This window comes from Monodon monoceros, unplaced genomic scaffold, assembly GCF_005190385.1.
Source record: "Monodon monoceros isolate NGI ecotype Baffin Bay Population unplaced genomic scaffold, NGI_Narwhal_1 Super_Scaffold_5, whole genome shotgun sequence".
NCBI classification, from domain to species: domain Eukaryota; kingdom Metazoa; phylum Chordata; class Mammalia; order Artiodactyla; family Monodontidae; genus Monodon; species Monodon monoceros.
Window position 1 is genome coordinate 60,616,723 of NW_021703782.1, and position 20,361 is coordinate 60,637,083.

Genomic DNA, 20,361 nt, shown 5'->3' on the forward strand with positions numbered 1-20,361 from the left:
TGCTGGAGAGGGTGTGGAGAAAAGGGAACCCTCTTGCACTGTTGGTGGGAATGTAAATTGATACAGCCGCTATGGAGAACAGTATGGAGGTTCCTTAAAAAACTAAAAATAGAATTACCAAATGACCCATTAATCCCACTCCTAGGCATATACCCAGAGAAAACCATAACTCAAAAAGACACATGCACCTCAATGTTCATTGCAGCACTATTTACAATAGCCAGGTCACGGGAGCAACCTAAATGCCCATCGACAGACGAATGGATAAAGACGTGGTACATATATAGAATGGAATATTACACAGCCATAAAAAGGAACGAACTTTGGTCAGTTGTAGAGAGGTGGATGGACCTAGAGACTGTCATACAGAGTGAAGTAAGTCAGAAGGAGAAAAACAAATATCGTATATTAACGCATATATGTGGAATCTAGAAAAATGGTACAGATGAACCAGTTTGCAAGGCAGAAATAGAGACACAGATGTAGAGAACAAAGGTACGGACACCAAGGGGGGAAAGCAGGGCTGGGGGGATGGTGGTGGGATGAATTGGGAGATTGGTATTGGCATTTATATACTAATATGTATAAAATACATAATAAGAACCTGCTGTATAAAAAATAAATTAAATTTAAAAAAAGAACTAAAATGAATGATAAAATATAGAAAACACCTTTTAAAATTATCTAAGAGGGAAAAAGAGGAAAAAAGGAGATAAGAGATTTTATCATTACAAAATCTAAGTGAAGGTGGGAACCCATAGATGCAAGAGGAACATAGATGTTGCTTCTGCCTTGAGGGCATTTATCAAACCTGATAAACTTGAGTCTAAATATTCATAGGATCATAGGCATAAGGGATAGAAGATAAAGCCTAGACTTCCCCTAAGTAGGGACTCTAATATGTAATCTCTCATAAGGCTGGAACACTCCAAATAGCTGTACTTTTAATATAAGAACAGGCAAGTAAACAATCTCATGTGGATTTGCAGCCCAAATTCAAATCACCCAAGTGGTCCAAAAACAAACAGAAATGATTAGCCTTTTTAAAAAAGTATTATTAAAGGAACTTAAACTTGTAGTACTCATGGGTTCATGGCAGAGAAAAAGCAAATTCTGTCCAGACAAATGCACCTTTATCACAATCCTCAAGGAATTTCCAGAAATAATTTTTCCAAGGAAAATATACAACAAACACAAACGTTTCAAGCACACAAAGAAGTAATGCTCCACAAACACAAAGAGCAGCAGCAAAAGACAGCAAAAGACCCTCAAATATTTCAATGCGGGCATTATCAGACATAGAATTTAAATAACTATACCCACTATGTTTACATTATAAAAGACAAAGTGAAAATTATCTATAGGGAACAAGAACATAAACAAGCAGAATTTTTTTAAACCACAAAACAAAAACAAAAAGTATTTTTAATACTTTTAAAACTCAGGTTTAACAGCAAATTAATTTAGCTAAAGAGTTAATGAATTTGAAGTCTCAAAAATTATCCACAATCTACAAAAGAACATACAATGGAAAATAAAAGTGAGCTTAAAAGACTTGAAGGGAAAAAAATAAGAAGCTTTAAAATATATATTGCTAATTAGATTTCATGGAGGGAGGGAAAAGGAGAATATGGTAGTGGCAATATTTAAAGGTATAATAACTGGATAGTTCTGACAATAGATGCAGTGCCCAATCCATAGATTTTTTTTTTTCTAAGAATCCCAGTGAATCCCAAGCAGGATACACAAAAAGAAACCTACACAAAGACGTGGCATAGAAAAACTGTAAGACACTAAAGACAAAGTCTGAATAAGGAAAAATGATATATTGTTCTCTAGGAATAACAGATTGAAAGCTGACATCTCAACAGTAAAAGTGAAAGCTTTCAGTATAATATACTGTAGTGATATCTTTAAGGTGCTGAAAAATAATAATGTCCAACCCAGAATTCTATACCAATCCAAATATCTTTTAATAGTGTCACAAAATACAGTATTTTCAAGAAATAAGATCTGAGAAAGTGTACCATTACCAGAGCTTCATTAAAGGACATTTTAAAGAATGTTCATTTGGTTGGGAAAAAAAAAAAGATCTATAAGGGAAAGTTTGAGGTGCAAGGGAAGAAGAGAAAAGCAAGCAGTAATACTTGGGAAATATAAACAAATATTGACTATAAATGATATTTCTGTTGCAGGATGGTGGCAGTTAATAGAGTTAATAAGGTCGAAAAACTTGTAAGGCAGATGGTAAATGTATTAAGATGTGATAAGTTAAATATGTGCTGTAATTTGTAGGCCAACCATTAAATGAATTTAAACAGAATATATAACTTTCAGACAAGTACAGGGACAAAAGGAAATAAGAAAAAATGCTTAATCAATGCAAAAGAAAACAGGCATGGGGTCAAAAAAGAAATAAAACTGAAGAGACAACACAAAATATGATAGTAAATAATAAATCCAAATATCCAAATATATTAATTATAAATGAACCAAGTGCTCTAGTTAAAAGATAAAGATTATCATACTGGATAAAAAACATATCCAACAACATATTATTTATGAGTCACATAAAATAAAAGAATATAGAAAGTGAAACCAAGCAGGACCCTATGGGGCTCCAGGGATACACATAACAATATCTTTTGAGTTCTTTATAGAACTAAAACCCCCAATAAATGGAAGATGAAGCAATCCTCATTCCAGAGAGAAGGTCACAGTTTGATAGCTTCAAGAACCAGAGAAACTTATCTGGAGACCACCTGAGGCCAGATTAAAGGAATGCAGGCCCTGCATGCATCTTAATCTTATCAGCAACCCCACCCTTGAATCATTGCTATAAAACTCCTCATCAAATCCTCCCAGGTTGGGGGACACAGTTTTTGAGGGGCAGGAGCCCACTGTGTCCCCCTTTGCCTGTCAAAGCTATAAAGCTATTCTTTCTACTTCACTCAGAGCTCCGTGTCCAAGCTTTGATTTGGTACCAGTGCATAGAGCCTGAACTTTCAGCATCAAAATGTTAAAAATTTACAGAACAGAAAAATGATGTATCATGCTAACAATAGATGGAAGTGTATATGTATATCAGACAAAATAAACTTTAAGGTTTGAAGAACTACATTAGTTAGCAAGCACTTTATAATAAGTTAAATTTACCAAGAAGATATAACATTTTAAAATTATATATACATAATAATATAGCCTCAAATATATGTAAAGTAAAAAGCAAAATATATAAAGAAAAAAGAAAAATTCCAAGAAGTAACAAGCAAATCCACAATCACATTGGGAGATGTTAACACACTCTATCAAGAACTAATGGAATACAAAGACCCAAATAACAAAAAGCAAAGCTCTTATAGAAGATTTAAACAACATGATTAACAAATTTGATTTAATAGGTAATTATAGAATGCTGTGCTCAAGAATTGCAGAATATAAAATTACCCCAAGCAAATGAAACATTCACAAAAATTGGCCACATCTTGGACCAATGCGACACAAATTTCAAAGGACTGAAACTGTGCTATCAGACCATACTGTAATAAAACTAGTAGTCAATAACAAAAAGATACCTAGAAATTTTCCTATATGTTTGGAAATTAAGAAATACCCTTCTCAATAGCCCAGGGGTCAAAATAGAAATCATAATGGAAATTAGAAAGATTTTCAGCTTAACTGTAACAAAATAGTTATAAACCATATAGAATGCAATTTCAACAGTACTTAGAAATGTGTAGCCTTGAATATTTGAATTAGAGAAGAAAATAGGTTAAAAATTAATGAGCAAAGCATCCATTTCAAGATATTTGGGAAAAGAACCATAAAATTAAAAATAGTAGAAGAAAGAAAATCATAAAGAGCAAAATTTAATGAAACAGAAACAAGCATAAAATAGACAGAATTAACAAAGCCAAATATTGGTTTATTGAAAAGCTAATATACTTCACAAAACTCTTGCAAGACTGAGCTAGAAAAATAAAAGATAAGGCACAAATGACCAATATCAGGAATGAAAGAGGCTACCACTGTAGATGCTTCAGATATTAAAAAGATAATTTATTCTGAAAAAATTTTGTGAATAATTTAGAAAATTTTGAAGAAATTCATTCAAATACGTAATCCACTAAAACTGTCTTTGACCTGTGAGACAAGCTCAGAGTAAGAGACTATTTCTCAAGCCCAATTCTAAATTCCCTGAAGAGGTTTCCCTTGTGGGGCAGTGGTTGAGAATCCGCCTGTCAGTGCAGGAGACAGGGGTTCGAGCCCTGGTCCGGAAGATCCCACATGCAGCAGAGCAACTAAGCCCATGCACCACAACTACTGGGCCTGCTCTCTAGAGCCTGCAAGTCACAACTGCTGAAGCCCGTGCACCTGGAGCTCATGCTCCACAACTGGACAAGCCGCCGCGATGAGAAGCCCGTGCACCGCAACAAAGAGTAGCCCTCGTTCGCCGCAACTAGAGAAAGCCTGCACGCAGCAACGAAGACCCAATGCAGTCAAAAATAAATAAACAAAATGAGTAAGTTTATAAAATAAATAAATGAATTCCCTGAAGAGAGAATTTAATTGGACACTCTTTAGTCCAGTGACCACACCATATACAATTAATTAACACCAGAGTGTTGGATTAAATTGCAAAACATATCTGCCGGGGGTCAGTACTGAGAGGACAGAGAGGGAGGAGAGTTCTCAGAGATAATAGGCCATTGTGGGGGGCAGATACTCCAAAGAAAATGTACAAGTGTGTACCACTTATCAACATGTGTATTATCAACTTTTACTGATAATTTGTTTCCCATCACTGGGCTTGTCCAAGGCAGTTCTCGGCCATGTGTCTGGGATAGAGTGGTGCTCAGACCATGTACACTGAATAAATGCTTTAATGAATGAACTTCATCTCTTTGAGATTTTAGATTTTTATCTTTAAAACAATACGTTATGACTTAACTTGGACCCAATAATGCTGAAATTCTTTTTTCAGACCTATGATCACATGTGAGGCTTTGAAATATATATTTAACAAAAACTTGTTTTGTATATTTTACATGTATTTTTAAGATCAAAAATTAAAAACTTATTTTTTGCAAACTTACTGAGGTATAATTGACAAAAATTGTATATATTTAGGGTGTACAATATGATGATATAATGTATGTATCATTGTGAAATAATGGCCACAATAAAATTAACACATCTATCACCTCACACTGCTAGAATCTGTGTATGTGTGTGTGTGTGGTGAGAACACTTTAGGTCTACTTGCTTGGCAAATACTGAGGTATAATTTACAAAAGTTGTATATATTTAAGGTGTATAATATGATATATGTATCATTGTGAAGTAATGGCCACAATAAAATTAACACATCTATCACCTCACACTGCTAAAATTTGTGTGTGTGTGTGTGTGTGTGTGTGTGTGTGTGTGTGTGTGTATGTGTGGTGAGAACACTTAAGGTCTACTCGCTTTGCAAATTTCAAGTATACAATACAGTATTGTTAACTATAGTCACTATTCTGTACATTAGATCCCCAGAGCTTATTCATCTTATAACTGAAAGTTTGTACCCTTTGACCAACATTAAAAAATATGTTTTACTAGACACATATATCTTCAAGATTGAATTGGGCAGGTTGCATCATATTATCATTTCCTGAGCTGTTGAGAGTATATCCAATACTGGCCTCCAGGTCTCATCTCTCCTCCCTTAGGCACAGATTTCAGGATGTGCTCCTTCTCTCTGGGAAGAGCTTATTATTCTAGAAGACTCATATTCTGTCTCCTATGTGTACCTTCTCTCTGGCCCCTTGTCTCCTTTTTACTACTTTCTGGAAAGATCTGATTCCCCATTTGCAAGAAAGTTCATCGATGCCAGAAATTCTCTCAAATATTATCCTTCTGTAACACAACTCTGGTCATGTTACTTTCCTTTATAAAATGCTTTGTGGTGCATACATAAATTTTACTCCACAGATTTGGGTATTTGAGGAATATCAAATTTTTTAAAAATCCAATTAAATCTAATTCTAAGCCCCTATTCTTACAGCTGGCAGGAAATTCAGTCACAGTATTTAATGGAGGTTCTTTTCTTTCCCTAGAGTAGTCCAAGAAAGCAGGAAGCTGTTTTCCAGGAAGCATGGTACCCAGAAAAAGGGATGGCTTCCAATATTCAGTCTGTAATGGCTGCCACTGATAGCCTCGTTTTCCAAACCTACATGGGCCCTGAAGTATGGGCATCTCTTCAGCTGTTGTGCCAGTTGAGCTACTGAGGTATTTGCCTAGCGGGGAGCAGCAGTGCCAGGGTTTGGCTTCTCTGAGGCACCTCCCTGAGTTCCTGCCATCCAGGTCATCAGGTTTGTGTCTCTGAGCCTCTGGGGAGATGACAGTCTCTATTTCCTGCCAGACAGAGGGAACCTCTCTCTCTCTCCCTCCTCAGTCTTTCTCTCCCAGGCCCTCTCCTCTTTCCCCTCCCACCCAAGATGCTGAACATAATCTCCTCTAAAATATGAGTCTTTGAACACAAAAGAAAGAATGTTGTTCTTCCAACAGTTTCTCCTTTGGGCCCTGCCAACGCCCTAGGGCGAGGGAAGAGAAAAGCTCAGGTTACCTCCTTGAAAGAAGAGTAGGGTGGGGTAAGTAGTTATATATGGAAAATGTAAATCAATAATCACAATAAATCATCTTGCCACACCCTCAAATACTTTTCTTTTTTCCAGAATAGAGTTCAAAATTCTTAGCCAGACCTCTAAGGCCTCCATAGTATAGATTCTGCCTGCTTTTCTAGTCTTTATCTTTCTCTCTCTCAAGTCCTGCAGAACTATGAATAACCCCTCCCCATGTTCTTCTGAGGCACTGTCGTGTTTAAGTGACTGTGTTCAAGCTTTTCTCTGTGGCCCCAACTCCCCCAGGAAACACCAATTCATTCACCTGTAAAGATTCAACTCAAGGACTGTCCTTTGTGGAGACTTGTCCTGACCTCCTCAGATAGGAATAGCCATTCTCTTCTGCAGACGCCACTGCTCCCCGTGACATTTCAGTACACTTTTTAATATAGATGACTGCCTTCCTCTACTACCCTGTAAGTCCTTGAGGATAACAATCATGTCTATTCGTTTCTCCATCCCAATATCTGGCCCATGCTCAGCTTATGGATGGTAAATAAAATCAAATAGAGAACCAGGAACACACAGAGTAGAGACTCAGCACGGTTGGACCTACAAACATGAAGGTCCGGAGGCCTTGATCTCTGAGGTGTTGTATGTTCGTGCATTGTGTGACCAGCTTCCACCCAGAGTCATTTTGTATTTAGGAGGCACATTCTTCCAACAATGTTTATGCTGAGGCCCCGTATTTTTTCTTTCAATACGTTCTGCCTTTAAATACTTTGCATTTGTGATTTGAGTTCCAAGCCATCGGTTCCTGGGACCACTATTTAAACTTTCACCAAGAGTCTAGGCCAGAGGTCCCAAACTAGCAAACCAGTCAGTGAAATATGTTTCAGTTGGTCAGCAAGTTTTTTGTCTTTAATTTCGGTTTGAATGCCCTTCACATAGTTACACCGACGGCTGGGCTCTTGAAGGCATTTAAATCAGTGCTCCCTACCCTATGCCAGCTCTCCATACAAGCCAGTCAGTCTCTAAACCCTTCCCATACTCCAGCCAAGAGTTAGTCTAACAGGCGGTTGGCCATTTTATATGGTGGGTGCCTGTGAGCGCATGTGTGTCTGGATAGAAAAATGAGCAGGGAAGAGAGGAAGAAATGAAAGGGCAAGTTGCAGGAGAGGAAACAGTGGGGAAAAGATGGAACCTGTGAGCTCTGCTTCCACCTTGTAGCCAACCCTCTATTCTAGCGCAGGGCTATATCTCTTTGATATGTTGCCTGTCCGGATGGGAATTTGCCCAGTGTCAGGAGAGTCATCTGAGCTTCCATTCCACTTGGGTAACTTTTAGCCATGCCTACATACAGTAAGTTTTAATCAGTGCACCTCTATTCAGTTTAAGAAGTCATCATGTTGAACTTATGCTGTGTTGGGCTCTATCCTAGTGCTACCGGGATGATGTGGATATCCTTAGGGGGCACACGGTTTAGGGAAGACTGACATCTGGACAGATCGCTATCAGATAAGACAGAGCTATGCAGAGGGTGCTGTGGGAATTTAGAGGGGTACTTGGCACAATGTGGAGACTCAGGGTAGGCTTTCCAGAGGAGGTACTCTTTGTGCCAGGGAAAGAAAGGTAGCTGGGGCCCATGGTTGGGGCAGGGGTGAGGGTTGCCTAGGAGATAAGACTAAGGAATAGATTATAAAGAGTTTAACATGCCAAGAATTTAAACTTTAATCTGAAGTCAATGGGGATCCCTAGAAGATTTTTTTAAGGAGGGAAATAAAGAAAATTTGAATTTTAAAAAGTCAGTCTGTTCCTCTAAATAGATACCCTACTTAAACTATTCTAAGACATTTTAATAGATGCAAGATGAAATATTTCCATATGCTTGTCTGTCAGCAATTGTGTAACGTACATGCATGTGTGCTTTTACAAAACGGTAGATGGCCTTTTTCCTTCCATTATTTTATTTGCATTCTCGCTCTAGACACTGAGAAATAAAGCAACTTGGCCAAAGACAGTCAAAAGCTTCCAAAAGGCAAATAAAATCCAAGACACCCAAGTTTCAAATTGGCAAGTCAGTAAGTCCTATGGAAATTTACCAGATCCTACCTGAAATTTGTTCTAATCACTTCTTTTATACTCTTAGATCTCATGCCAACTCAGCTCCAAATTTTAAAATTGTGTTTTTTGTCACTGTAGTAAAAGTCCCTTTATAGATTTTTTAACAAATGTCAGTTCTTGCACATTGATTCCTCATCTGTTTTCCTTAAGATTTACATGAATGATTAACAAATAGGCTCTCAATGAGGAGAGATTACAGGGCTTATTTATAAGGATGTCACATTTTAGCGTACCTCCAAAGCTGTGGCTTTTACCTCCATTGCTCATATTTCTGAATTTGCTGACATTCTAGCTTTCAGAAAACCAAGAATTCAAGCAGCTAAATATTGCTCAAAAGAGAATTTCCCACTAGGTTACTTTCTGTAAATCTGAAAATAAATCGGTTTGAGTATGTGTTTGCAGGGCAGGATCTTTCCCTGTAGTGGGTTGCAAGGGGAGGGAACCGTGTTTCACCTTTGTCTACCGACTCCTGAATGGGACAAGGCATATGATTTGTCACTTCCATAGTTACTGCCAGAGGCTCTTTGCAAACATTTTTAATATTCCCTGGGTCGGATACCTTTCTCTTTGTAAGAATTCTGAGTAGTTTCTAATTGTGAGATTAACAAAGTTTGTCTTCTAAGTTTTCCTACCCTTATTTTGACCCTGTTGATCCCTAGGTGCCCCCAGTGACTCCCACTTCTGTCCTAAGTAATCCTGGATGATCCAGAGCAGGTGTTCCCTTCTATTCTCTCCCAGTTCAAATTTGGAAGTCATTTGGTTGGAAAATTTATTCCCACTAACTTATTGATGGCTAGAGGTGTTTTATATTATTCCTCCTAGAGATATTTTTAGTTTTACTAGAATGGATTGCCCTCATGCAAAGAAATAGATCTGCCAAGTTTGTGGCAAAACTGATTTATTTTCTGAAGCAATTTACTTTTCATACCTTCATTTAGCAAAGGGCTACAGTATTAAGTTACTACTGTGACAAAGGCACTTTGCTCGGAGCTGGTGGATACCCAGATAAGAGCACACATAGATCTTGTTTGTAAGCAGCTTACGAATGACTAAGCAGGTAACCTTTCAGGTAGGGTGCCTAGTATCTGGGCACAGCTATAGCCCAGCATCTAAAGGAAAGCCTGCACTTTATAGGTGCTCAACAAAATTTGTTGAGGGATGAAATAGACCACTGAGAGGTGAAGAGACCAGAAACGAGTTAGGCTCCTGAGTATTCTGCAACCTTCCAGGGAGGGGCGGAGGGGGAAGAGTCCATTTTAGAACTAGAAGTTTAATAGGACAACTATATAGAGGCAAACATACATTTGGCTAGCTGGTGCTGCCAAAAACAGAGCTCAGAAACAAAACTAAACAAAACCACTGTAAGACCTCAATAATTAAATAAATAGATTAATATATATATATATATATATATATATATATTTGTCAAAGCTTGGAGCTGAAGCTGGGAAGGAAAGTACATTGAGGTTTTTTTAAACCATAACTGGACTCGCCAGGGTTTTGGCTAAGAGCCAATATGAGGAACCTAAGTACAACCAAATCAAGGTCCCCAGGATGGGAATAAACTGATGAAAGAAATATTAATGTTCAGTGAGACAGATTTTTTAAAAACGTAACTGACTTTCTATTAAAATGTGGTAGTTACTACATGATGAAAACCTATGTAGCAATTAAAGTCATGCATACATTGTGATAAAAAATATGTATGTGCATAGAAGTAAATGCACTAAAATATCGACTAACAATGGTTATCCCTAGGAGGTAAAATTATGGGTGATTTTTATTTATTTTTATTTTAAATAACAATTTACTAACGAATGTTTAAATAATAAATTTTAGAGTTCATTTTAAATACTGAATTATTTAATGTTTAAATAATTAATGTTTATTGACAAAAAATGTTTTTAAAAAATAATAATTACTTAATGTAGCTTAAACGCTTCAGTGACAAGGCCTGGGTGGGGAGGAGGGAGAGGAGGGTAATGCATGTGAAATGAGGTGTGGAAACTTCAGGATGATTCTCGGTGCTAGAAGAGGCTTGAACAGAGATCTACTCTTAAATGTCAGTGAAAGCGAACACCTTGTTTTCAAGTAAGAAATTCCATTTTGACCTGTCAGGGTGATTATACTTTTTGCTTTGATATGATTAAAAGACAAAAAACAAGCAAAAATACCTAAACAACATCTCTAAGGGATAAAAAGGCAGCAAGTGTCACATTCTCTGAAAAGGCTCTTGGATGGGGGAAGGCCAGTGACCATGGTGCTGGGAGGTGGGGAGATGGGAAGGTGGGTAGGGGGAACTTTCCCAAAACGCTGACTCTCAAAATTATAGGTGAAAACTACTCTAGCCCTTTTCCTCCCTTGAGTCAAGACAAAAATAAGAGTCATATGTAGTTGTCTTACATAAGTAACCCAATCTACATTGAGGTTTTAATAATTCTATCGAGATTGGTTGGTGGTATGGCTTCTTTTCTGTTGAAATCAAAATACGTTAAAAATTCCTTTGTGACATACCTAAAAAAGTAAACAATGAACTTTAGGAACAGCAGAGTTTTAGGTGATTTTTATTTTGGTCTTTTGCTTATCTGTAGCTCCTGCTTTTTAATTGCATTTTACTACGAGCATGTACTGCTTAACAACAAAAAGAAAGGATAACACTCAATAGGATCAAAATTAAGTGAAACAAAGCATATGTGAAAAGAGAATGGACTACAAGAAAATATACCCACTATTCCTAGTGCTTGCCTTTGGGACAGATTATAAGCGATGGGTAAGTTTCCACTTCTTTGTATTTTGCATATTCTCCAAACTTCCTGAAATGGCCATGGGAAAACAATACACATAGCACGATCCCACTTTGTAAAAAATGAAATTGCCTACCTATATAATATATAGTTTTTGCAGGGAAATATTTAGTAGTATATATACTAGCACAGTGATTTTTATTTTTTGTTTTGTGGGGTGTTGGGAAGATGCATTAGAAATGAGAGAGGAAGGAAAGCTTTTTTTGTTGGCATCAATATACTGTTTGATTCTGTGTGCAACAAATGTGTATTACTTTACTAATTTTGACAAAAACAAAAGAAATTAGAAAACTGCACGAGAAAATCTTGACAAGCCCAGGTTGTCTCACTAGCTTCTTTGCACCCTTTCACATATGTTTTGTTTACGACCTAGAGAGGGTGTTTCCCCCATTGTAGAGTTCCACTGTTCAGCTCTGGCTCTCACTGAGGTTCTTAGCCCTTTAAACGATTTGAAGTGCATTCTAAAGAAATAAACCTTTTTCTATGGAATCCTCCCCACTTTTGCAGTGTATTTGAAACTCAGGGAGCCAGGAAGAGTTACTTTGAAAACTCAGATTTCTCTTCAATTTATATCATACAGGAAGTGATAGGACCTATTAATATTAAAAGGCTGTCCATATAGCTGGCATTTTTGCTTTTGGAAACTAAAGTGATGGGTGAATAGCACTGTTTATCTCAGTTAGCTCTGTCTTCCTGTGTCCCACATGCAGAGCAGAACCAAAATCTACAGAGGTCGGTAATTTTATAATCCAAGCTCTAGCAAATTCTGCATAGCATTTTCATTTATTGGCTTTCAAAAATGAGAATTCTGTCCTTTAAGCCACTGAGGGAATGGGGTTCACAGCATTGCTTTGATAGAGTTGCAATGTTCAGTTGCACAGATTGGGCACAGCACAAATGTGTCATGCACCTACAGTGGCGTATTAACCCCAAGGGGATGCTGGCCTCTAGCTTGCACAATGGCTGGACATGGGTTACCAGCAGCCCTGAGGGTCAGCAGCCGGCCAGGGGCTGGCAGGCACCCAGATTACCTATAATTGGTAAGGAAATCACTCTGTCTTCATCACTTCACACAACTGTTTTGCTCATTTTTTAGTCTCTTTCTCCTACCCACGATTCCTGTTATTGATCGAGTTGCACCTCCCGCACTCCTTACAAAAAACAAAGAAAGAAGATATATTGGAGTACCTTGGAATGTGACCTTATTTGCACATAGGGTCTTTTAGAGGTAATTAAGTTAAAAAGAGGTCATTGGGTGGCCCCTATAGAAACAGAAATTTGGACACAGGGAAGAGGATATAAAGACACAAGAACACCATTACAAGCCATGGAATGCTGGAGGCTACCAGAAGCTAGGAGAGAGGCCTGGAACAGATCCTTCCCTGACAGCCCTCAGGAAGAATCAGCCCTGCTGAGACCTTGTTCCAGACTTCTTGCCTCCAGAGCCATCAACAGTAAGTTTCTGTTGTTTAAGCCACACAGTTTGTGGTGCTTTGTTTCGGCAGCTCTAGAAAATGAATAAATGCCCCGCCCCCTCCCCAAGCTCTCCATTTTTCTCACTCCATGGCTTTCTCCTGTCTTCCTTTCTCTCACCTTCTTGTCCCAGGAAACCCATCTTTATGTCACTTCTCTGCTTTGGTTGCATTGGCTCGTCAAACATGTGGTCAGTGTGTTCAATGAAGTAAGCCAGACCCCAAGAAATCACGAAAGAAGAGAAATGCCTGTTCGAAGGACCCTGTGTTAGTCATGGTTTTTTGGATAATTTACACTCTGGGCATTACCAGTGCCAGCATGTCTGCTCTATTTCTTAAATTTCGACTCCATGTAGTATCTAGTGCACGTCCGAAGTTACACCTGCTCGAATACCTCCTAAATAAGAACCAGGAGCACACAGAATGTCTTCAAATAGAACTGAATTCTGTACTCCATACATATTATCAATTATTGCCCACCGTCTATGATAATCAAGCACCTCTGAGCTGTTTTACCTTCCGCTCTTTTAATAATTAAATAGATTTTTTTCGTGACTACAGGGATTGATTTTTGTCTTGGCAGTCATAACTGTGGATGAGCTTGCTTTGATGTAGAAACCTGTCAAGAATATAGATGAAAGAAACGAAAGCAATATATCCAGGCAACCTAGAAAACAGCACTTTCCAAGAAGTACTGTGTCCTGAGTTACCAACCTTGGATCTTAGAAGCTGAATTCCCAGCCAGGATTAGACTATAGTATTCCAGTGACCCAGATGATAAACTTGTTTTCTTTGGGGGACAAGAGGAAGGAACATCAGTGGGCTGTTTTCTCTGAAAATTATGCACAGTTGACCCTTGAACAATGCAAGGGGTGTAGGGGTGCCCACCACCTTCCATGCAGTTGAAAATATGCCTGTAGTTTATTGTGGATCCTCCCAAACCGAGGTTCTTCTGTATCATGGTTCTGTATCTATGGATTCAACCAACCGCAGGTGGGGTAGTGCTGTATTTACTTTTGAAAAAGATCCACGTACAAGTGGACCAGTGCAGTTCAAATGCATTTCAAGGGTCAAGTGTATAATGTCCTAACGTCCTACAATTTGTTCGGTCTTCACTCTGAAGGTCATTTATGCTCAATTCTCAAAGGTTTTGCAGGGATTTGAGACATTTCAGGCCAGGTCCCTCCTACACACAACACTGGCATGTAGAGATCTAGTGTCTGTCATTAAAAACTACCTCAGAGCTTCTTGCCAAGTGCCATTCATTTGATGGTACTATTAAAACTGGCAGTGACTTCATATCACCATTACTGGTACATGAACAATTTTTAAATGCACTCTTGAGATTGTGAATTCTACTCCCCAAGCCTGCCCCAGATTTTTGCACAAACCGTAGGGCTCTGTTGCTTCCTTCCCACTGAACACCACTACAGACAGGGTCTGTTGAATCAGACAGACCTGGGCTCTGGGTCATGGTCTCCTAGTTACTTAACTTCTCTGAGCCCCAATTTCCTCTTCTGTGTGTAACTGCAGAGGCTGGGGAATGCTCTACAGATCTACACTGCCTTCTGAAGGGGGCAGATCAAGGTAAGAGTAAGACCTTCAACTCAGGGCTTCTGTAGGTCCTTTGTACTGCTGCAGAAATCAGTGGCTGTTTTGGGTGGATTTTTTTTTTTTTTTTTTGTATGTAGCGGTTCTATAAGGGTTGTTCCCAGACCAGTGGCATCAACGTCATTTGAGAACTTGGAAGAAAGCCAACTTCTCACCCATACCTACAGGCTCAAAACCCAGCAAGCTATGTCATAAGGCCCCTAGGTGACTCTGATCATGTCCCTAGCATGCTCCAATTTGAGAACCACTGGTGTAGGTAAAGGAAGGCCTGGAACTGAGTTTAGATGTAGGGGCTTGTGAGAACTAATGACTGCTCTACATAATAAAGAGGAAGCTGGAGTTCTCCAGTACAGTCTGGGAAGTGGGTATAAGAGGAATGGAGCCAGCAGGCTGGTGGGAGGCCTAGATGGTGACAGGTTGCATGAGGTCACATGGGCAGTGAGAAAGCCCCAGCCGTGTGGTGGCTGAAAGGACCTTGAGAGCAGGCCTGCCTGATACATGATTTGGCTCATGTACTGTACAGTGTGATTTTGGTACCTTCGGCCCCATGCCTACAAATATTTAGATCTTTCTCCTGCATGCAATAACTCTGCATGAGTGGGATCTTGTTTTAGGAAGGGAGGGATGACAGTTTGGATATACACTGAGATGAGGTTAAGAAATCAGTGGATTTCAGGAAGTCAAAGCCAGAGATGACTATACTCTAGAGCAGGGCTTCTCAACCTCAGCATAACTAGTATCTTAGATAACTCTTTGTGGTATGGGCTTCTATCAACTGTAGAACTTTTAGCAGTATCCCTGGCCTCTAGCCACGAGATGCCAATAATACACACATCCCAAATTTTGGCCACCAAAAACGTCCTCACCCATTGCCAGAACAGGGAAAAATAACCCCCTTTGAGAACCACTGCTCTGGAATCTTCTAGGGGGACACTGGATTTTCTTAAGGGCATGTAATAAGTGAGGTAATTAGGGATATGGTGAGTACATTTTCTCTGAATCAGAAGCGACCAGGTTATCCTAGCTGACACCTGTGGTGGTAACATCTCTCTTACAGAGCAGTGTGAAAACTCAGTGTGAGTATTTGTAAAGTGCTGGCAGAGTAGCTGGTCCCTGATAGACATACTGTCTCTTGCTTTTCCATTTCCATTATAAGCATTCTTAGTAGACCATGACCCATGATGATCCCAGAGGTCTGTGCACTGTCCTCTTTACTACATGTCCAGAACTGTGAAGGGGATGAGACTATTTGCAAGCTCACAGGTTAACTTACTTCAGTTTTATGGATGCTGTCAGAAGCCATGAAACCACTGGGTCAGAGACAAAGGACCATTTATGACTCACAGAAATAGCAGTAGCCAGAGCATGAGCATTTTCTTGAGCTGGTTTTCCAATTCCAGTTCTCACACAGTGGCACTAAGGGGGCCATGCATGCACACCCAGGTTTGCCTTACAAGAGAGTAACTCTGAGCTTAGGGAAACTGAATCTCGTGTGTTAGACTGTGAGCACGTCTGCCCTTTGGTCTAGGGGTAGATACTCTGTCTTTTAAGGCTGTTCATTATACAGACAGGTATCCTTGAAAAGGTAGTCTTGAACGGAGGCAATCTGTTGTGTGCCTCTGCTCACAAGTTGTGCAGAAACATAAGAGATTGGCTCCCAACATTACTATTCTGTAAGCTCTTTTGGGAGTAGGACCATATTTATTCATCTTTGTAACTAACCCTGGTACCCAGGAGGTCATCAATAAGCACTTTGGGGATTATATAATAAAAATTCCTAACAAAAGCATGTGGGATGAGTTCAAGGAGTTATGTTTGGCCCAGTTCGACATTCTACCCATTTGAGAGTCCTATTAGCTTTCAACTGCTGCTGTAACGAGTTACCACAAACAGTGGCTTAAAACAACAGAAATTTGGGTTAGAGTTCTGGAGGTCACAAGTCTGAAATGGGTCTTATTGGGCTAACGTTAAGGTGAAGGCAGAGCTACATTTCTTTTGCAGGCTATAGAGAATCCTTTTCTTGCCTTTTCCAGCCTCTAGAGGTCTACGTTCCTTGGTTTGTGACCCTTTCTGCCATTGTTAGAGACATAGCATCTTCTAGTCTTTCTCTGGCTCTGACCTTCCCCTGCCCTCCCTTTTTCACTAATAAGGACCCTTTTGTTCCATTGAGAACACCTGGAGAATCCAAGATACTATCCCTACCTCAAGATCCTTAGCTCAATTACAGTTGCGAAGTCCCTTTTGCCATGGCAAGGTAACATCTCCACAGTTTCTTGGAATTAGGATGTGAAAAATCTGTCTACCCTTTTGTAAGCAAAATCAGGTTTCTATCCCTTCAATAAGACTTCCCTGAGGTATAAAACACAGTCATTCTTGTTTGGGAAATCAGGAATGAACTTTTTCCTTCACACTATTTTTTCCTCTTATAATTTACATTTGGAACACAGTTAAAAATATTTTTTACCAGTCCTCTGTTTAGCACCAAAAGTACATTAAGGAAAGAGCGTTTCCAAGAAATAGTAGGCAGCACACCATGTTTACTTTTGATTTTTTCATGTTATCTGTAGAGGAGATTATGTATATTTCCTCTTCTTTTATAAATTCCTTTCCTACTAGATAATTTTAGTCAATAGCAACAAGAACTTCTGTCAAGTCTTGGTAAAAGTGGTTGAACATGCCTTAAAGACCCTATTATATGAGAGGAAAAGAAAATTCTTGAGCATCGAAAATGCGCTAGAAGCTCTACTCAGCACCTAACCTGACCATCTCCGCTAATTCTCAGAACAAATCTATTAGGTTGGTATTATGACCCTAGTTTTACGGGTATACATTATCTCTGTTGACCAAGCCCCAGTACCTGTGAGTAAGGCACAAATCACACCCAAGCTTTCTGATTCCACAGACATAAAGCTCAACACCTAAGCTATACTTCTTTCTTGGGTCTGAATCCTTCTTTTTTGTGAACTATGACATACATACCCCCCAAATGCATAAACAGATAATCATAAAGCAAACACCCCTGTAGCCATCACTTAGAAGAGGGGTTGGCAAATGGGCCAAATCCATTCTGCTGTCTTTTTTTTTTTTTTTGGTAAATCCTTTTATTTTTTGGTAAAGTCCTATTAGAACACACCTATGCCCATTCCTTCACATATCGTCTATGTCTACCACTTTCAGGTTATAACAGCAGAGTTGAGTAGCTGTCACAGAAACCATATGGCCCACAAAGCCTAAACTAATTACTGTCTAGTCCTTCACAGAAAAAGTTTGCTGACCCCTGACCTAGATCAAGCAGAAGAGCATTGCCAGCACTCTGGAAGACTCCTATATGCCCTTCCCCACTCATAACCCTGTCAGTAATCACTATCCTGCTTTTTGTGATCATGATTTTTTAAGTAATAAGTTTAGAACCTGCTAAACTGTGATACTGTATATTTCAGTTTTGCTGTTTTTTGGAACTTCTTAAGAATAGAGTCATACCATATGACTTTTTCCATTTTGTTTCTCTTGCTCAACATTAGATGTGTGAGATTAATCCATGTTGTTACATTTAGCTGTAGTTTGTTTATTATCCTCAGATTGTACTCTATCCTATGGGTATCACACCACTTATTCCTTCTACTATTTATGAAAATTTGGACTATTGCAATATAATGACTCATGCTGCTATGGATATTCTTTGCCATGTCTCCTGGTGCACATGTACATGAGTTTCTGCTGGTAAGTATCTAGGAGTAGATTTGCTGGATCATAACATATGTGTTAACTTCATATTCTGATATGAATATGGATACTAGTAGTATTCTGGATACTAATCCTTTGTAAGTTATATGTAACATAAATAGCTCCTCCCACTCTATGACTTTCCTTTTCACTCTATTTATGTTGTCTTTTAATGGACAGAAGTCCTAGATTTTTAATGTAGTCACGTTTATCAATCTCTTTGGTTAAGGCTTTTTGGTCTTAAGAAATTTTCCCCCATATTTAAGTTACTCTCCTTCATTACCTTCTTAAAGCTTTATAGTTTCCCTTTTATGTGAGGTCTTTAATTCAACTAGAATTCACTAGTGAATTCTAGTTGAATGGTGTGACCTCAGGGTCAATACTTTTTCCCATATTACTACCCATTTGTCCCAACACCATTGACTGCAGGTACTTTCTGCTCTTCCTCAGGGCCTCTCTTTCATATACACAGTGGCCATTTATGCATTGATGTGTGTTCTAGGTTACCTTTGCTGTCTCACTGGCATATTTGTGTATCTCCACACCAATATTACATTGTCCTTATTATAAAAGAAGTTGTAAAAATTGGTAGAACAATTCTTCCCACCTTGCTCTTCTTCAAGAGCATGTGTGGCTATTTTTGGCCATTTGTACTAGTGTATAAATTTTAGAATTAACCTGTCAAGTTCCACAGGTCCTACTGAATCTATAACTCAGCTGGGGAGATGTTACAATTTTTACAACATTGAGACTTTTATTTTTACTTTTTTTTTTAAGTTTTTATTTTATATTGAAGTATAGTTGATTAACAATGTTGTGTTAGTTTCAGGTGTACAGCAAAGTGATTCACTTATACATATGCATGTGTCTATTCTTTTTCACATTCTTTTCCTGATTAGGTTGTTACATAATATTGAGCAGAGTTCTCTGTGCTATACAGTCATACTGAGTGAAGTAAGTCAGACAGAGAAAGAGAAATATCTTATGTTTATATATGGAATCTTAAAAAACTAAATAGATACAAATGAACTTATTTACAAAACAGACTCACAGACTTAGAGAATGAATTTATGGTTACTAGAGGGGGAAGGGTCAGTGGGGAAGGATAGCTAGGGAGTTTGGGATTGACAGGTACACACTGCTATATTTAAAATAGATAACATTGAGACTTTCTAGTCCACAAACATATTCTAGCTCTGCACTTATTAGGTCACCTTTAAAATTTTTCAAAAAAGTTTAATCATTTTCTCTCTACAGATCTTTCATATATTTTGTTAGATTTATTCCTAAGAGCTTTGTATTTTTTAAAAAATGTCTGTTTAATGCTGATACATAGGACTATAATTATTCTCTATTGCATTCTGTATCTGGAAATTGTTGGACTCATTAATTCTAATAAATTTTTGGTGTATTTTTAATAAACAAAAATATTATGTCATCCGTGAAAAGTGGGAGTTTTATTTTCAATTGTTAATTTTTTTTCTGACTTATTGCACTGACTAGGATCTCCAGTACAATGCTGAATAGAAGTAGTAATAACAGTAACTTTATCGCTTCTGATTTTAAAGGGAAAGTATTCAACATTTCACCATTAACATGACATCTGCTAAGTGGTGTTTTTATAGACACACTTAATCTGAATCAAGTAGTTCCATTTTTACAACCAGTGTGCTAAGAAATATTTTAAACCATAAGTGATACTGCATTTTATCATAAGGTTTTTCATTGTCCATTGATATGATTTTTTTCCTCCATTAATGTCTTAATGTAGTTAATTATATTAATTGGTATTATAAACCAATTTTCAAACTAATCTTGCATTCTTGGAATAAACCCAGTTTGGTCTTAATGTATTGTCCTTTTTACCTATTCCTAAGTTTGCTAGTATTTATGACTTTTGCACTTATATTAATGAGGGAGAGTGGCCTATAGTTTTCCTTTCTTATTACTGTCCTTATGAAGTTTTAGTAAGGGGGTTATGTTAACTCATAAAGTGAGTTGTGTGTGGCAAAGACATGCTAT